The following is a 20,238-nucleotide window of genomic DNA, read 5'->3' as shown; positions in this document are numbered from 1 at the left end:
GGTCTCCATTCTCCCCAGGAAGGGGAGGAGGGCAAGTTACTTATTGTTGCATGTGTGAATTTAAATGAACTGGCTGAAGAACGAAAAAGGAGAATAAGTTATAGAAGCATTCAGGAGAGAAAAAGGTATTTCTAGGTATTAGTGAAACCCAGAAATGGTGTGGTGCACAGACTTGTTCAAATAATGACAAAAATAGTCTGTAGGCATGCGGAGAGAAAAGGACTGGTATGGCAGCAGATGAAAAGGGAATAGGAAAGGAAGGGGGCGCATTATTGGTCTCCTCAAGAGTATAGATGAAAATGGATGGAATGGATTGATGATAGTGTGGATGACTGGTAGGACGGGTGTGGTAGCCCTATGTGCATAAACCCTAATGGTTGTGAAAAGGGTAATAAAGAAAACTGTTAACCCCCCAACTGTCTCATGCATCAGAGGTGTGGATGAGTGGTGTAGCGTGCCGATCACTAATGTGTGTACTAGTAGAAATGAGCAATGCAAGATGCATTTTGTGTGTTGAGGTAGGATGGAGAAGGCATTAGAGCATGAATGAAAGGTTTGGTAAAGGTGTGACACCAAAAGCAGTGAGTTGTGAAGCATGGTGCTTTGAGATGGTTGGCCACATGACGAATAAGTATGAGTTTGTGAAGAGACTTTACAGAGCAGGACTGAGGAGAGGGGGAGACCACTTGTGAAATGGATCAATAGAGCAGATGATTAATGGAAAAAAATAGTTGGTAGATGAAAGAATGTGTGTACTGAGAGGATGTGACTAAACAGGGAGACATGGTGGGTTTTTTTTTACAACAAAGGAGGCAGTTCAAGGGCACACAAAAAAAGAAAACAATAAAAAAAGCCCACTACTCGCTGCTCCCAAAAAATTATTAAAAGAGGTGGCCGAAAGAATGATCAATTTCGAGAGGAGAGGTGTCCTGATACCCTCCTCTAGAAGAGTTCAAGTCGTAGGCAGGAGGAAATACAGATGAAGGAAGATTGTTCCAGAGTTTACCAGCGTGAGGGATGAAAGAGTGAAGATGCTGGTTAACTCTTGCATAAGGGGTTTGGACAATGAAGGGATGAGCATGAGTAGAAAGTCGTGTGCAGTGGGGCCGCGGGAGGGGGGGAGGCATGCAGTTAGCAAGTTCAGAAGAGCAGTCAGCGTGGAAATATCGATAGAAGATAGAAAGAGAGGCAACATCGCAGCGGAATTTAAGAGGTAGAAGGCTATCAGTAGGAGGAGGAGAGCTGATGAGATGAAGAGCCTTAGACTCCACTCTGTCCAGAAGAGCTGTGTGAGTGGAGCCCCCCACACGTGGGATGCATACTCCAATGGGTAGGCGGTGGCCGAACTGGTAGCGTACTGGGCCCACATTCACCGCGTGATGGACGACGCGGGTTCGAGTCCCCACGCTACCACTCGGATTTTTCAGTCACCACCGAGTGGCTTAAAACTATCCACATGCTGTCCTGAAGACCACCCATCAACCCGGACTCTAGAGGAAGCCGTCCAAGCGAATCAAGAACGAGTTCCGGGGGGCAGCATGAGCCAATGCAAGATGGCACCGCTATAAACACTCGCCTGCGCCAGAACGGGCAGGGCCGACCATCAGGCCACACCGGGAAGATGCCTACCGGCGCAATAGGCAACAACGTAAAAAAAAATAAAAAAATAAAAAGTGACTGCTCCCTTGAGGGAACATGGCATTGAGATAGATGGGTATAGTACTACTACATAAAAATGTGACTCAATGTAAATTTTGCAGAGGGTCACGTATATCATCAGCCTGCCCTGAAGTCTGCTCTTCTGAACTCAATCATGGTAGAGGCTGTGCTGTCCTCACTCCTGCCAGTATACTGCCCGTGCCTGCCTCGATCCTCCCAGCCTTCCTTCTTCCAAGGTATTGTAAAATTTTCAGCTTGTTGTATACATTGTGAAAGTCAGTCTGGAATTTTGATGGTACAGAGATGACACAAGTGAACAAAGTCTACAAAATATATTGATTCATGGTACTTTCTACAGTGAAACTCAAAAATATGCAAAACCTCAATTTAATGGCAGCTGTCTCTAGATTTGAATTTTGATATAGTTATCTAACAATACAAATCATTATTAATATGCAGTAAAGAACAGCTGGAAATGTTTATAGGTCTTCAAAATTGTACTAAGTAATAACTCAGGCAGCCTCTGGAGAAATATTATAAGCATCTAGTTTCAAAAGATACAAATTATTTTAAGTTACAGCTTATTGAATGTATTGTGCAGTGACATAACAAACCTATAGTACACAGCTGTCCTGATAACTCACCTTTTTTTTCCAAATTTTGCAACATTCACGATCTTTGCTTCCGTTTCCATCCTGTAGAACATCATCTCTCCTCTTTTACCTCCTCTTCCTTTACCTCTTCATCTTAACTGAAACACGGTTCTCTGGGGCTACTGACAGTAATCGTCGGTAGTGATGGTAGGCTTTCTTTGGGGGGTTTCTTGGACAACTCCAGTCCATTAGTGGCTGCCGTGATGTATGTCTCTTGCTATCTTCATCCCAGCTTTCAATCCAAGCTGGATGCTGCATCTATGTATGCCAAGATGTCACTTCCTCTCGTGCCCATGACCTTGATCCTACAGAATTTTCCACCATTTGTCTAAGACTTCTGTCATACTCCATATGAGGACAGAAAAGACCCTTGTAAGTGGACAGCATGTGTGAGGGGGAATAGAGCTGGTGAAAACAATACAAATGCATAACCTCGAAGAATCTGATTTAGCAAGAGAGGAAATAAGTTTTCAGTTAATGTTTTGAGTTAAGGATAGACAGAGAATATTTAGTGTAGGGGAAGGGGGCTGCTGAGTGTGGTCGAAGACTAGGGAATAGACGATAAAATTTGTTCAGTTGATAGGCGGAGAAATTGACTTTTTCCTCAGAGAGGGAAATAAAATAGACGTACAGAATACAGGTGCTGAGAGGTTTAGAGGAAGACAGTGGCAGGATTACCACAGCATAGATAGATCAGCTTGAAAGGAAACACGATATAAAAACAGAGGGATAGAATTCCGAACATCTGTTCCCTATTCTATGACTATACTCAGCTGTCCACTTAAACAATAAACATATTTGGTCTATCCTCATAATTTCATCTCACCTCTTCCTAAATCAGCTTCTTTGAAGTTGTGTGTTCTGTATTAGTCTTTCAGTTTTTTACCCCTCACAAATGATATCCAGGGGCCTTGTCTGTCCTCGTATGGAGAGCGCATTTCATATAGGAGGGGCTTCACTCACATAGCTGTTTTGGACTCGATGGAGTCAAACCTAAACTCTCTTCTTCTAAAGCAAACTCTGCTGCAATGTTGCCCCTCTGTCTTCTACAGACATTTTCATGATGATTGCCCTTCTATGCTTGCTAACTGCATGCCTCCACCTCTACTGTGGTCCCTTTTTACATAACGTTCTACTCGTCTCTATACTATCCTAATTCCTTATGCAGGTTAACTCCAGAGCAGCCTTCCTTCATCTATTTCCTCCTGCCTATCTAGACACTTCTCCATTTGAAATCAACCACTCTCTTCTGGCCTCTCATTTTTTTACTCATGTTGGAACAGAGAGGCAGTGGCTGAATGGTTAGTGTGCAGGTTCTGCGTTCACCAAGTTCTGGACAATGCGGGTTCAAATTCTCTGCTACCACCTGGGATTTTTCAGTCATTGCCAAGTGGCATAAGGCTACCCACGTGCTATCCTGAAGATCACCTATCAACCCCAACTCTAGAGGAACTGTCCAAGTGAATCAAGAATGAGCTCCGGCGGGCAGCATGAGCCAAGAATAAATGGTGCTGCTATAAAGACTTGCCTGCGCCGTGACGGGCTTGGGTCGACCACCAGGCCCCTGAAGAAAGCCTACCAGCGCTATAGGCCAGAGTGTAAAGAAAAAAAAACAACTTGGCTCGGAGTTTGTCAGCTCTTTTGGGGAACAGTGCCAGATGTTTGACAGACAACTGGATTGTCCTTACACTGTGAACTACACATCTCTATCCAGATTGGTACAGGTGCTTATTGGAGGGTTGCAACACCTGGCCATACCTGAAGGAAAGTAACACCAATATTAGAATAGCCCTCCACCCTCGACATGCTGCAATGTCATTAAAAACTTTAATTTGATTGTTACAAAGGTTTTAATAATGCATTTGTTATTCATTAATATACTGATGGGATAATTAATCTTGTTTTATTTTAAAATTGCTCCAGTTCTTCTCCAGAGCCACTGACCTTTAACAATAATCTTAGACCTACTCATATATTCCTTACCAATTTTTGTCACATAAGTAGCAACACTCCACTATCCCTATGCTCAGGGAAATGGGTTATTAAATCAATTTGTATAATCAAAATTTCTAATTAATGTGACTGGATGAAATATAAGAAAAGCAAATGGCAAACTGACTAAAGTTCCTGGAAATATACCCATGATCAGTGGCAGTAAACAAATGAAACAGAAAACCTGATGGAGTACAAAGATTAGGAAGAAAACTACGTAGATGACAGAGCTGGGATAACTGAGCTTAAAATTGTCTGATATCTGATCTAAATCTAGCATGGACAAGCTGGAAGAACAGCAGAAACATGAACACAACCAGTAGACTGGGCATTGGCAGATACCAGTTGTTTGCTCTTGTGAATGTCACAAATAATATGGAAGAGGTAGTTACGTACGTAAAGAATTTACCTACATGGAATTGCACAACAGTCAGGGTGGCCAAGAGGAAGGTGGCGAGTATGTTTTGCTGTATTTGGAAAGTCCCAGTGTAACTGTAGATAAGTAAATAAAGAAAACGAAATGTGTGGGAGTAAATCATGATGAGAAGCCTTTGAAAAGACCTTATAATTAGTTCAGAAATTCCTATACTTGAGTTTAATAAAGTAGCTCAAGTATATACAAAATGCTTTCAGAATCAGAATTCCCAAAGCCTGAATAAATGTTGATGGGCAGGAACACATTCACATAAAGGCTGTGTACCATGCGGGTTACCCAAAGTCTACTTCCAACGGTCTCCTGAATGTGTGTGCCTGTGTTAAAAACTCAGCCCACCTAGCTGTTCATCCTCCCTTTCAGGATGCTTGATAAATGGAAACCTGGGGAAGGTAAACTCTGGTTTTCATCATATTCATTCTCTAACCAATCATCAGGTTCTGTGTTGCTCCTCCACAACTACGGTTGCTATAGTCTTACTGAATTATTTTGAAAAAAAAATATCAAGGAGATTACACAGTTTGAAAGTATTCAGGTCTGAAGATAAATATGAAGAAAACTAATGACCCTCCTTCAAAGCCTATATGCCGTCAGTATTACTAGGAATACAGTCTCCAGGAGTGACATGCAGTAATACTTGTATTTATAATAGTTTCACTAACAAAAATATACTTAAAAGGCCCTTGTTTGGGAACTATGACAAACTGCAACACTGTTTCTGTTTCACTAACAAAAATATATTCAAAAGGCCCTTGTTTGGGAACTATGACAAACTGCAACATATTGTTTTTAAGTTACCATTTGCAAAGGTTAAGGAGGCAAATATTATTAGTTATTGCCCTCTGACTGGTCCGTCTAATACTTAATGGCCCATATAATTATAAATGATCAGACGGGATGGCCCAGGCTAGGCACATCTATGGTGCTGGGAACAATTATTAAGGTTGCGTCACCACACTAATAAATTTGATAACATTGTCGTGTTCAAAATTCGAGCCAATTAACTTACGGTGCAACTGTGCCAAATTTGACCTGTCCAGCCCACTCCTGAGTCCTGACCCCCGGATTGCCACTCAAGTGTCGGTCCCTGGCAACAAGTACCTAACCATCTAGTTACTATCCTCTGGGAATAAAACATGCATTGTACGGGATAGAAGGCCAGCAGTGCATGTCTATGTGTCATATGACAAGACCCAAACAGGTAAACAGCAATCGCGATGCTAACTTTGGTCCGTGTCGCAGTCAAGATTCCACTGTTCCAAAATGTCCCTGCCTGGACACACGACCCAGCTGGCCTATTCATACGAACGAAATGCAGCCCATGATCAGGATCACTGATAACCCAGGGCAATGACTAGTTAACTATCTCCCTCCCTCGATGCACCTTCATAATGGCTGCTCAGCATTTCATGCAAATGAAGATAATGAACAATAAGCAAAATATATACTAGGGTAAAATTCTTTGTGTAATTAGATTTATATATTAATATTTTCACCTGGTTAGGTCTACCTCTTTATCAGTCTACCTACCTATAGAAAATCCACTTCCATACGTGTGTGTGTGTGTGTGTGTGTGTGTGTGTGTGTGTTAAGCAGTGACAATCACTAACCTGCAGCAACTGCTGGATCATTCAGTCCAGCCTGGCTGTCGTTCAGTCATCCCGGGGAGTGTCTGTTCAGCCGCTCGTCTGCTGGGGGTATATAAAAAAGTATATACCTGTGTGATATACCTATGTGGAGAAAAGGAATAGCCTATATGCTAGACAATCCTTCCAGGCTGTGTTATTGTATAAAAAACATTTATTCTAGAAAGGTTTTATTTTATGGTGTTTTTCACACACCATATATAAATGAAAAGCATATTCAGGAAATAAAATATACTGACAAGGAAAGGGTAACAGCGTGGCAACAAATCGACTCACTGGGGCCTCGCCCGCTGCACCCCGACATCTGAGCCAAAGAGGCTTGCCTACCCTTGATATAAACCGTTCACTGACGCACCGCTGAGCTACAGTCACCAGTCTCACACACACACACACACACACACATCGATGTACGGGACACGACGGTCTGTTAGTGTTCTGGGAATGTTTTAAACTCACCCATATGTCTGCATCCCTAATTAAGTCGCGTTGTGGTGTTTTTTGCTTTATTTTTGAGCACATATCGGCAGCAAAATGATGGAAGAGGTGCCACTCACCCATGCGGTCAGCAAATTATGATGGGCCGGGAGGGAGGACTACAGTTTAACGCAAAGCCAGGCACATTACCTCGCCAGTGCATCTGCAAGACTGTGGTCTGTTAACTGCAAGGATACTACATAGTCCCCATGCTTGGATGTAGAGCCTTCTAGAATTCTTGATTACCAGACATCTAGCAACTACCCACGAACCGAAGCTTCAACCATCGGTTCAGTTTCCGTTCGCCGCACGGCATCTCGCGTAGTGACTTGTCTGGGTGTTGTTATTAGGCTCTCAGTCGCCTGGAGAGGTGCCACAACACAGCAAATGATCGTACTGGATCTCTCAGTGTATGTTCAGAAGAGGACACAAAGGCTGCTTGATCATGGAAATTAAGCCTCTGCGAGGTTCCTTCCTTATCGCCCTTGTACTAGTGTGTGTGTGTAGGGGGGGGGGGGGGGTCGTAAGGACAGAATGGAGGATGTTGCCGTCTGACGATCATTAAAATGTTAATCTATTAACATTGTGCCAAGAAAGAGATTGACAAATATCCTAATATACAAAGTTCAAATATTAAAGTCGAACTATAGTGAACGGATAAGATATTTTCGAGAATAAGGCTTGTCAGCGTGAAGCGTGATGTTTTCTTATTAACATATAGACTACCTATTAAGTAAACTACTGGATTCATTCATATTATTTAACGGTTAATAACACCATCCGGCGTGCCTCGTTCCGCTGATTTACTGATTGAATAGTCAACATTCATTACTGTTGGCTTGTTAGGTATTTGGTTGGAACAGTTGCCATGAATACATAACGTCATATATAGACTGTGTGTGTGTGTGTGTGTGTGTGTGTGTGTGTGTGTGTGTGTGTGTGTGTGTGTGTGCCACGCACGCCAAACAAGCCTGATTGAGAACGACACGTGTAGAAAAGCTTAAAAATTCGAACACTTGAATCTTTTTTTTTTTTTTTTTTTTTACAGCAAAGGAGACAGTTCAAGGGCACACAAAAAGCAAACATTAATGAAAAAAAAAGCCCGCTACTCACTGCTCCTAAAAAGAATCCAAAGAGGTGGCCGAAAGATAGGTCAGTTTTGGGAGGAGAGGTGTCCTGATACCCTCCTCTTGAAAGAGTTTAAGTCGTAGGCAGGAGGAAATACAGATGAAGGAAGATTGTTCCAGAGTTTACCAGCGTGAGGGATGAAAGAGTGAACATGCTGGTTAACTCTTGCATAAGGGGTTTGGACAGTATAGGGATGAGCATGAGTAGAAAGTCGAGTGCAGCGGGGCCATGGAGGGGGGAGGCATGCAGTTAGCAAGTTCAGAAGAGCAGTCAGCGTGGAAATATCGATAGAAGATAGAAAGAGAGGCAACATTGCGGCGGAATTTAAGAGGTAGAAGACTATCAGTATGAGGAGGAGAGCTGATGAGACGAAGAGCCTTAGCCTCCACTCTGTCCAGAAGAGCTGTGTGAGTGGAGCCCCCCCACACATGAGATGCATACCCCATACGAGGGCGGACAAGGCCCCTGTATATGGACAGCAACTGTGCAGGGGAGAAGAACTGGCGGAGACGGTACAAAACGCCCAGCCTAGAGGAAGCTGATTTAGTAAGAGATGAGATATGAAGTTTCCAGTTGAGATTTTGAGTTAAGGATAGACCGAGAATGTTTAGTGTTGAGGAAGGTGATAGCTGGGTGTTGTCAAAGAATAGGGGATAGTTGTTTGGAAGATTGTGTCGAGTGGATAGGTGGAGAAACTGTGTTTTTGAGGCGTTGAAGGACACCAGGTTCTTCTTGCCCCAATCGGAAATAATAGTACGGTCTGAGGCTAAGCGTTCTGCAGTCTCCAGCCTTGAGTCGTTAAGTTTCTGAAGGGTGGGTCTTCTATTAAAAGAAGTTGAATAATGCAGAGTGGAATCATCGGCGTAGGAATGGATAGGACAGTTCGTTTTGGAAAGAAGATCATCAATGAACAACAGAAAAAGAGTGGGAGATAGGACAGAACCCTGTGGTACACCACTGTTAATAGATTTAGGGGAAGAACAGTGACCGTCTACCACGGCAGAAATAGAACGGTCAGAAAGGAAACTGGAGATAAAGGTACAGAGAGAAGGATAGAAACCGTAGGAGGGTAGTTTTGAAAGCAAAGATTTGTGCCAGACCCTATCAAAAGCTTTTGATATGTCCAGCGCAATAGCAAAAGTTTCACCGAAACGGCTAAGAGAGGATGACCAAGAGTCAGTTAAGAAGGGAGATCAACAGTAGAACGCCCCTTGCGGAACCCATACTGGCGATCAGATAGAAGGTCAGAAGTGGAAAGGTGCTTTTGAATCTTCCGGTTAAGGATTGATTCAAAAGCTTTAGATAGACAAGAAAGTAAAGCAATAGGACGGTAGTTTGAGGGATTGGAGCGGTCACCCTTCTTGTACAGGCTGTATGAAGGCATACTTCCAGCAAGAAGGAAAGGTAGATGTTGACAGGCAGAGGCGAAAGAGTTTGACCAGGCAGGGTGACAGCACGGAGGCACAGTTTTTAAGGACAATAGGAGGCACTCCATCAGGTCCATAAGCCTTCTGAGGATTGAGGCCAGAGAGGGCATAGAAAACATCATTTTGAAGAATCTTTATAACAGGCATAAAGGAGTCAGAGGGGGGATGAGTAGGAGGAATATGCCCAGAATCGTCCAGAGTGGAGTTTTTAGAAAAAGTTTGAGAGAAGAGTTCAGCCTTAGAGATAGATGAGACGGCAGTGTTGCCGTCAGGACTGAGGAGTGGAGGGAAAGATGAAGAAGTGAAGTTGGAGGAGATGTTTATGGCTAGATGCCAGAAGTCACGGGAAGAGTTAGAGAAAGCAAGGTTTTGACATTTTCTATTAATGAAAGAATTTTTGGTTAGTCGGAGAATAGATTTGGCACGATTTCGGGCAGAAATGTAAAGTTCATAATTAGCATTAGTTTGAAGGCTCTGGTACCTTTTGTGAGCTACCTCTCTAGTCATGCGTCCTTTTTCAATCAGTGCTAACATTGTCAAATCTTATCAAAAACATCTAAATACAAATATAATTATTCAAACATATTAGCGTCCACCTGAATTCGATTAGCATTGAATATTCTATCAACAAAGATCAAGTACTGCGTGACTGTCACGGTGACTGCACAGGATGCTTCAGAATGAAAAAACCTGCTCGGGACTCACCTGCTGGAAGCTGAAGGGCATGACGCGGGTGTCGGAGGAGCCGCCGCCCTGCCTGGAGCTGCGGTGCCGCCTCGCCGCTCGTCTCGTCGGTAATGAAGATTTACTTCCTCGTGAAGCGGTGCTCCAGGCCTGGGTCGAGCACCGATTCGAAAGTGTTAGCTGATCCCATAAAGAAAATTAGCAAGCTGTTTCTATTTTTAACTTTAATGCCCATCTTAGGTCCTCCCCTCCCATACACATACTCGTACATAAAAATGCCCCCTTGTGTGCTCAGACGTTCCCAGAATTATTGAGTAAGCGGCAAGGAGCACCTGATAGCTATGAATATAAGAGAGAGAGAGAGAGAGAGAGAGAGAGAGAGAGAGAGAGAGAGAGAGAGAGAGAGAGAGAGAGAGAGAGAGAGAGAGAGAGAGAGAGAGAGAGAGAGAGAGAGAATTATCCGTAGTTGGCAAAATAACATCATCTCAGGGCGCCTCCAAGCACACACACACACACACACACACACACACACACACACACACACACACACACACACACACACACACACAATCATATCCATGCGCCCTGAGGGAAGGGTGAAGGGGCCCCCATTTCGCCTCTTAATTGTGCGGCGAGTATAGTTACTTATAATTATAGTTGAATGGTTAGTTTAATAGATAGTTTAACAGTTAGTTTGTTAGATCGTTAGATGGTTAATTACTAGAAGTTAGTTAGTTAGGTAGTTAGGTAGGTAGACACTAGGAGATTCAAGGGAGTATACGCTACAGCTGAGCCTTGCCGCGGTGCTCATCTCCTCATTGGCTTCTGGGCTTGTGGTATATATATAAACCACAGTTTACCTTCTCCAGGTTTCTCCAGGTAAGTACTCATTTGTCGACCAGCCAGAAAAGGAGGGCAAACAGCAGGTTGGGCTGGGCGCCGATTACTTAGGCCGGGATTCGAACCCAGGCCCTCAGATTAGTAGTCAATCATTTTAACCAATTCACCACGAAGGCACCGATCATAGCTTTATTACAAGTGCATTACTGCATAAGAAAGATGTATATATATATATATATATATATATATATATATATATATATATATATATATATATATATATATATATATATATATATATATATATATATATATATATATATATATATATATATATATATATATATATATATATATATATATATATATATATATATATATATATATATATATATATATATATATATATATATATATATATATATATATATATATATATATATATATATATATATATATATATATATATATATATATATATATATATATATATATATATATATATATATTATATATATATATATATATATATATATATATATATATATATATATATATATATATATATATATATATATATATATATATATATAAACTTCAGGACAGCTTACATGTAGCACGCTCGTGGGTGTTATGGGCATCACAGCAAGGTTTGTAGTTTCAAGTTATCTCCAGCTCGCCAGAGGAAAAATAACAGTCGTAGAAAACTGGTTGCCCTGTCCGTCATGCCCGTGAAGCTGCAACCTGTGGTTTGTGACGCAATTATGAGGCCACATCTAAGTGTAAATACAGTTGTTTGCCGAATATCAGCCTTTTGTATGACATATCGAAACAATGAATGTATGTATTTGTCATATAATAAAATTCGAAATATAGCAAAGATCTCACTTCATCCCTGAAATGACGAGGACCATGGAAATATTGCAGCAGTCGGACGGACGGAAGGACGGACACACACACACACACACACACACACACACACACACACACACACACACACACACACACACAGACACACACAGGGCAGTAGATGTGTTTCTAAAGTCGGGATGTGTTTAGAATATATTAGTCGGTCTGTCAGAAATGTCGCTCCACCGGCGGTCACTCGTGGTGACAGCAAAAGACCTTATCTAAGGGAGTCACAAAGGGAGCAAGCGGTCGTGACGCTGTGGGTGACTCCCGAGCTGGTCACCGCGTACTTGTAGGCGGCCTCGCGGCTCCCTGTGGATACCAGTGAGAGGATTGGTGAGGGAGAACAGGTGAGGGCCTTCAGAGGTGCACCATCGGTCACCGCACTGAACTGTTCGTATCTGTCAATAACTAACCTGACATCTATTAATATTTTTGTTTTTTAGAAGCATAGCTGTCATAGTTCACAAGAGATTAATACACTAGGAACTTTCCTTTGTTGAGAAAAAAAATGTCAAGGAAGCCTTCAGCCATCCAGGTAACCACACCAAGAAGTCATTGTATATTCTTTTCCGTAGATCAACACAACTGAGTTACGACAAATCAGATCATGTTCGCTGTTACCTATTTATAAATTCCTTAAAAAAAACTAATTAACATCAAGACAATTATTTGATTCCAAGTCATTCTTTACGTGTAATGCGGCGTTCGGAAGAAGCGGGTGAAGGACTGCTGCCCTAGGCCACCGGTGCGGCAATAACCCAGCAATGCCACATTCAAGGGTCTGCGTGTGTCTCCCTTTTTCGTCATAATCACCGGGCGGCCCCTCGATGGTGATGTCCCGAGGGCTGATGGCGGGAGCAGCAGCACTGAAGAGTTCTGTGGCGTTATGTTTAACGTCTTGCCTCCACGGGATTATATGCCGAAAATGACCCACAGTTTGCTGCCTGCACTTTATGTCAGGCATGTATGGCGTCGCAGAGTCCCAGAAGTCATGTGAGGTATTCTCGTCACAGATTTCATGCGGATACTTGCTGATGGGCCGTTACAACGCCAGAAAACGGGCACACAGATAAAGAAACCCAACCGGTTCTGGCACCAGCGCTACGAGCGATTTATATACAAAATTGTAGGGGACGCGTGGCTGGTGGGGCTGTCCCCAAGGAAAAGCGGAAACAGACCAACAGCGCAGTGCAGGATGCCGAGTAATCGGGAGGAGGGTCTACGCCATGACACGCCGAGAACGCAACTGAATGCCCAACAATGCCATGTGCCCCCGGCCTGCTCCTCGCCCGCCTGCACACCACATACATGTACCTACACACACACACACACACGCACACCACATACATACCCCCCACACACACACACACAGACATTGAGAAGAAGAGGAAGCGAAGGAAATGGTGAAGAAAAGGAGATAATGCCTTGTCAAGATGAAGAGACTAATAGTTATAATCTGTGGTGGAGTGTGGAAGCGAGGGGCATAAACAATGAAAGGAGGACAGAACGCTAAAGAAAAGAAGCAGCAGTAATCGAACATATGTACTGCACGTGTATCTTCATTAGCTCGATTATCGTCATTAGAAAGCAGAGTTTTAATGATGAGTCTTCCAATTACAGACAGTCTCTCTCTCTCTGTCTCTCTCGCTCTCTCTCTGTCTTCTCTCTCTCTTTCTTTTTCTTGCAATTTCTTCCTCCTCCCTTCCTCCTCTCCCTGGTGTTGAGCTTATTCATTACACAAGTTCATGAACACTCCTAATCAAGCAGGAAACATGGAAACAGTTGGAAAACAAGCATAAGGAGGAGGAGGCGGTAGAGCTTTTTTATGAATTTTCTGCTTCTTCTTGTTCCTCTTTTTTTCTTCTTGTCTTCTTTTTTTCGTCTTGTTTCTCTTTTCTTCTTCTTTCTTCTTCTTCTTTCTCTTCTTCTTCTTTCTTCTTCTTTCTCTTCCTCCTCCTCCTCTTTCTCCTCCTCTTCTTGATAAGTAATAACAGACTTATAGAAATGGTTAAGGATCTGTTCCTCACTCTGTTGTAACTCAACTGACAAGAGAAAACAATCTGCCGGATTTGGTATTAGTAAGCGATCCCTGACCTCATTCGCGACTGTGAAAATGGTGAGAAAATTCATGATTGCGATCACCACTAAACTGTTTTAATGTCAACATATGTCACAAACTCGTAGACAATCTGTCAGTGATACCAGACTACAAAAATCAAATTTCAACCTAGCTCCGTGAGCTGCTTCTTCTGCGACCTGGGACCAACTTAACCTCACCGACAATAACAATGACAACGTGTGGAACGACTTCAAAGATAAGCTTTTGGGAGTAGAGAAGGCTACAGTGCCTACGAAACACAGGCGAGTAAATGGTGCCGTAGATCCACCGTGAATGTCCAGAGAACTCAAATGGGAGGTAAACTTAAAAAAAGAAAAGTTATAATCTAATGAAAGAGAATGACACTGCCGAAGCCCGCACACAGTACCACACCAGCCTAAAAGCTTGTCGCCCGTTATCAGAAGGTAGTAAACGCAACTATGATACACAAATAGCGCGCAACATCAAGACCAACTCCAAAAAACTATTCACATACATCAGATCGAAAAACATATATCCAATACTGGTCCCCTGACAGACGAGACTGGATCAGTAACTCGGGACAGTAAACAGAAGGCCAGAACCCTCAACACTAAGTTAGCATCCGTATTCACAGTCGGGGACATCGAAACCATTGCTGAGGGCCCTGACCCGCGGAGAAGTGAAAAAGTATTTGGACAAACTCGACACGAACAAGTCAAGGGGGCCTGACAGTTTGTCCCCGCGGTTATTAAAAGAGCTTAAACAACAAATAAGTCAACCACTCACTAATATGTTCAACCGGTCAGTTCAACTGAATAAGGTCCCGGAAGAGTGGAAGATGGCGAACGTAACACCGATCTTCAAAAGAGGAGAAAAAAGCGTAGCATTCTACTACAGGCCCATAAGTTTGACATCAGTGGCAGGAGAAATACTCGAAAAGATCATTACAAACAAACTTGTTAAGCTTCTAGAAGACAATAATGCAATCTCCGACACCCAGTAAGGCTTCAGAAACAAGCGCTCCTGCCTAACGATTTTTTTAGACTTCTTCCAAGGTATATATAAGAACTGGGATGCCCACATCCCAAGTGATGTTATATACCTGGACTTTCAAAAAGCCTTCGACAAGGTACCGCACGAGCGACTCCTTAAGAAACTCCACTGGCGGAGTATTGAGCCAATCTGATCGCGTGATAAGAGATTGGCCTACCATCATAAACAACGAGTACTACTCAACGGACAGCCTTCCTGATTGGCTTCCAGTCACTATAGGAGCCCCTCAGGTCAGGGTGAGGGAACAGTGAGGGAACATATTTTTGATTATATATATATCATATATATATATATATATATATATATATATATATATATATATATATATATATATATATATATATATATATATATATATATATATATATATATATATATATATATATATATATATATATATATATATATATATGGGGAACCCATTTTCTTTATCATGTGTGTATATATATATAAATATATATATATATATATATATATATATATATATATATATATATATATATATATATATATATATATATATATATATATATATATATATATATATATACAGGGGGTATGGAGTCTCGCGGTTTGAAGCACTAAACTGTCAGTCATGTTGTTCAAGCTGGAGAGGAGTGGCTAAATGGATGTACCTCCATGAGCGGCCGACAGACTAACGCAGATGGCAGTACATGCTGCCGACTACAATTTTCTAACTTGTATTTGGAAAGGAGACCGCACATCTACGTGATGAATTGTCCTCACCGCATTTCTTTGTTATCATGAATACATTACCGCGCTTCTTGGATATCATGTACAGTACTTTCTTACCTGTTACAGTATATTTACACTAATAAATTACGAAATTATTTTAATTTCATCCGCTTGCATGTTAAAGTGCTGGAAAACAGTAAGAAGATAAAATAAAAACATTACGGTGCTCCATGGATGCGGTACTCTAAGGGCAAGCGTCCTCCATGTTAGGCGCGGTACACCCTCGTATTCCTACCTCACGGCTTGAACAATATGGCGGCCGATTTGACAGCTGAGGCCACGAAAACTGCCTTCACTCACCAGTACAGCGCGCTCGGGGCTCAGGGCCTGTACACCCTTAATACCTCCACGTATATATATATATATATATATATATATATATATATATATATATATATATATATATATATATATATATATATATATATATATATATATATATATATATATATATATATATATATATATATATATATATATATATATATATATATATATATATATATATATATATATATATATATATCAACTCTTCGAATTCTGACTGAATCCACAATATCGAAATTTGTTGATGAGTGATGAGTGAGTGGAAAGGCACTTACAAAGATCGACTGCGAAATCATTCAGAAAGACCTCAATTAAATTATCGAATGGTCGGAAAAATGGCAAATGTCCTCTAATGTTGACAAATGCAAAATCATCCACATTGGTTCCAGAAATGATAACTGCAAATACATCTTGAATGGGAAACCTCTGCAGGCGATGCAGGAGGAAAAGGATCTTGGAGTCACTATCAGGAATGACCTGAAACACGTGTGAATCACTGTGCAGAAAGATATCAAAATAAACATCATGTTCCGGAGTGAGAAATCTGAGTGCACGGCGCCAGACGTGATGCTATCCTTGTATAATTCCATGGTAAGACCGCACCTACAGTATGCAGTACAGCTCTGGTCTCCTAATTACAGAAAGAACATTGTTTTACTGGAAAGGATTCAACGACGCACCACGAAGATGATTACAACCTTAAGGGCCTAACCGTACGAGGAACGACTCAAACGACTCAATCTCTTTACACTTGAGAAAACACGTCTACGAGAGAATATGATTCAAGTCTTCAAGTACCTGAAAAAGTTCAATAACGTCGACTACTCCAATTCTTTGAACAGGAACCCATCTCAAGAACTATAAATAACGGTTTACCCATTCAGTCGAGTCGATGAAATAGACATTTGAAGGAGCTTCTTTTCGATCCGAGTCATCCCCCACTGGGAATATCTTCCTTAAAAATAAGTAAATTCCAATACCGTCAACTCCTTCAAATATAGAATCGACAATCATTTCGCTGCGTCGGGAGCAAATTGAATATCGTGGTGCTTTCATCTGCTCTTCAATATCGAGGTGCTTTAATCTGCTCCTCAATATCGAAGTGCTTTCATCTGCTCCTCAATATCGAGGTGCTTTCATCTGCTCTTCAATATCGAGGTGCTTTTATCTGGTCCTTAATATCGAGGTGCTTTCATCTGCTCCTCAATATCGAGGTGCTTTCATCTGCTCCTCAATAACGAGGTGCTTTCAATTGCTCATCAGTATTGAGGTGCTTTCATCTGCTCCTCAATATCGAAGTGCTTTCACCTGCTCCTCAATATCGAGGTGGTTTCATCTGCTCCTCAATATCGAGGTGCTCTCATCTGCTTCTCAATAACGAGGTGCTTTCATCTGCTCCTCAATATCGAAGTGCTTTCATCCGCTCCTCAATAACGAGGTGTTTTCATCTGCTCCTCAATATCGAGTGACTTTCATCTGCTCCTCAATATTGAGGTGCTTTCATCTGCTCCTCAATATCGAGGTGCTTTCATCTGCTCCTCAATATCGAGGTGCTTTCATCTGCTTCTCAATATCGAGGTGCTTTCATCTGCTCCTCAATAACGAGGTGCTTTCATCTGCTTCTCAATATCGAGGTGCTTTCATCTGCTCCTCAATATCGATGTGCTTTCATATGCTCCTCAATATCGAGGTGCTTTTATCTGCTCCTCAATATCGAGGTGCTTTCATCTGCTTCTCAATATCGAGGTGCTTTCATCTGCTCCTCAATAACGAGGTGCTTTCATCTGCTCCTCTATATCAAGATGATTTCATCTGCTCCTCTATATCAAGATGCTTTCATCTGCTCCTCAATATCAAGGTGCTTTCATCTGCTCCTCAATATCAAGGTGCTTTCATCTGCTCCTCTATATCAAGATGCTTTCATCTGCTCCTCAATATCAAGGTGCTTTCATCTGCTCCTCAATATCGAGGTGCTTTCATCTGCTCCTCAATATCAAGGTTCTTTTATCTGCTCATCAATATCGATGTGCTTTCACCAGCTCCTCAATATCGAGCTGCTTTCATCTGCTTCTCTATATCAAGGTGCTTTCATCTGCTCCTCAATATCTATGTGCTTTCACCTGCTCCTCAATATCGAGGTGCTTTCATCTGCTTCTCAATATCAAGCTGCTTTCATCTTCTTCTCAATACCGATGTGCTTTCGTCTGCTCGTCAATATCGATGTGCTTTCATGTGCTCCTCAATATCAGGGTGGTTTCATCTGCTCCTCAATAACAAGGTGCTTTCACTTGCTCCTCAATATCAAGGTGCTGTCATCTGCTCCTCAATATCAAGGTGCTTTCACTTGCTCCTCAATATCGATGTCCTTTCATATGCTCATTAATACCGAGGTGCTTTCATCTGCTCCTCAATGTCTAGCTGCTTTCATCTGCTCCTCAATATCGAGGTTCTTTCATCTGCTCCTCAATAACTAGGTGCTTTCATCTGCTCCTCAATATCGAGGTGCTTTCATCTGCTCCTCAATATCGAGGTGCTTTCATCTGCTCCTCAATATCAAGGTGCTTTCATCTGCTCCTCAATATCAAGGTGCTTTCATCTGCTCCTCAATATCGAGGTGCTTTCATCTGCTCCTCAATATCGAGGTGCTTTCATCTGTCTTCAATATCGTTGCTTTCATATGCTCCTGAATATCGAGGTGCTTTCATCTGCTCCTCAATATCGAGGTGCTTCCTCGATATCAAGGTGCTTTCACCCGCTCCCTAATATCGATGTGCTTTCATCTGCTCCTCAATATCGATGTGCTTTCATCTGCTCCTCAATATCGAGGTGCTTTCATCTGCTCCTCAATATCGAGGTGCTTTCATCTGCTCCTCAATATCAAGGTGCTTTCATCTGCTCCTCAATATCGATGTGCTTTCATCTGCTCCTCAATATCAAGGTGCGTTCATCCTCAATATCAAGGTGCTTTCATCTGTCCTCAATATCGAGGTGCTTTCATCTGCTGCTCAATATCAAGGTGCTTTCATCTGCTCCTCAATATCGATGTGCTTTCAACTGCTCCACAATATCTAGGTGCTTTCATCTGCTCGGCAATATCGAGGTGGTTTCATCTGTCCCTAATATCGAGGTGCTTCATCTGCTCCTCAATATCGAGGTGCTTTCATCTGCTCCTCAATTTCGAGGTGCTTTCATCTGCTCCTCAATATCGAGGTGCTTTCATCTGCTCCTCAATATCGAGGTGCTTTCATCTGCTCCTCAATATCGAGGTGCTTTCATCTGCTCCTCAATATCGAGGTGCTTTCATCTGCTCCTCAATATCGAGGTGCTTTCATCTGCTCCTCAATATCGAGGTGCTTTCATCTGCTCCTCAATATCGAGGTGATTTCATCTGCTCCTCAATATCGAGGTGCTTTCATCTGCTCCTCAATATCGAGGTGCTTTCATCTGCTCCTCAATATCGAGGTGCTTTCATCTGCTCCTCAATATCGAGGTGCTTTCATCTGCTCCTCAATATCGAGGTGCTTTCATCTGCTCCTCAATATCGAGGTGCTATCATCTGCTCCTCAATATCGAGGTGCTTTCATCTGCTCCTCAATATCGAGGTTGTACATGTGCTCCTCAATATCAAGGTGCTTTCACCTGATCCTCAATATCGAGGTGCTTTCATCTGCTCCTCAATATCAATGTGTTTTCATCTGCTCCTCAATATCGATGTGCTATCATCTCCTGATCAATATCGAGGTGCTATCATCTGCTCCCCAATATCGATGTGCTTTCATCTACTCATCAATATCGATGTGCTTTCATCTGCTCATCAATATCAAGGTGCTATCATCTGCTCCCCAATATCGATGTGCTTTCATCTACTCATCAATATCGAGGTGCTATCATCTGCTCCCAAATATCGATGTGCTTTTATCTGCTCATCAATATCGAGGTGCTTTCATCTGCTCCTCAATATCGAGGTGCTTTCATCTGCTCATCTATATCGAGGTGCTATCATCTGCTCCTCAATATCGATATGCTTTCATCTGCTCCTCATTATCGATGTGCTTTCATTTGCTCCACAGTATCGATGTGCTTTCATCTGCTCATCAATATCGAGATGCTTTCATCTGCTGATCAATATCGAGGTGCTATCATCTGCTCTCCAATATCGATGTGCTTTCATCTG

The 20,238-nt window shown here is 42.0% G+C and overlaps 1 long non-coding RNA gene across 2 annotated transcripts; it reads right to left on the bottom strand.

The window, feature by feature from the left end:
• Positions 1-1,972: 1,972 nt before the first annotated feature.
• On the bottom strand, positions 1,973-10,333 carry LOC126994601 (uncharacterized). Of its 2 annotated transcripts, none has more exons than XR_007749337.1 (3): positions 10,118-10,333; positions 6,348-6,428; positions 1,973-4,070 (listed from the first exon to the last, which is right to left on the bottom strand). It is a non-coding gene; the product is annotated as an uncharacterized LOC126994601 (long non-coding RNA). The 2 variants fall into 2 exon arrangements; XR_007749338.1 differs by lacking the exon at positions 1,973-4,070 and adding an exon at positions 4,370-4,796.
• Positions 10,334-20,238: the final 9,905 nt, after the last annotated feature.

This window comes from Eriocheir sinensis, unplaced genomic scaffold, assembly GCF_024679095.1.
Source record: "Eriocheir sinensis breed Jianghai 21 unplaced genomic scaffold, ASM2467909v1 Scaffold83, whole genome shotgun sequence".
NCBI lineage: Eukaryota > Metazoa > Arthropoda > Malacostraca > Decapoda > Varunidae > Eriocheir > Eriocheir sinensis.
This window is presented reverse-complemented; position numbering and strand designations above follow the sequence as displayed.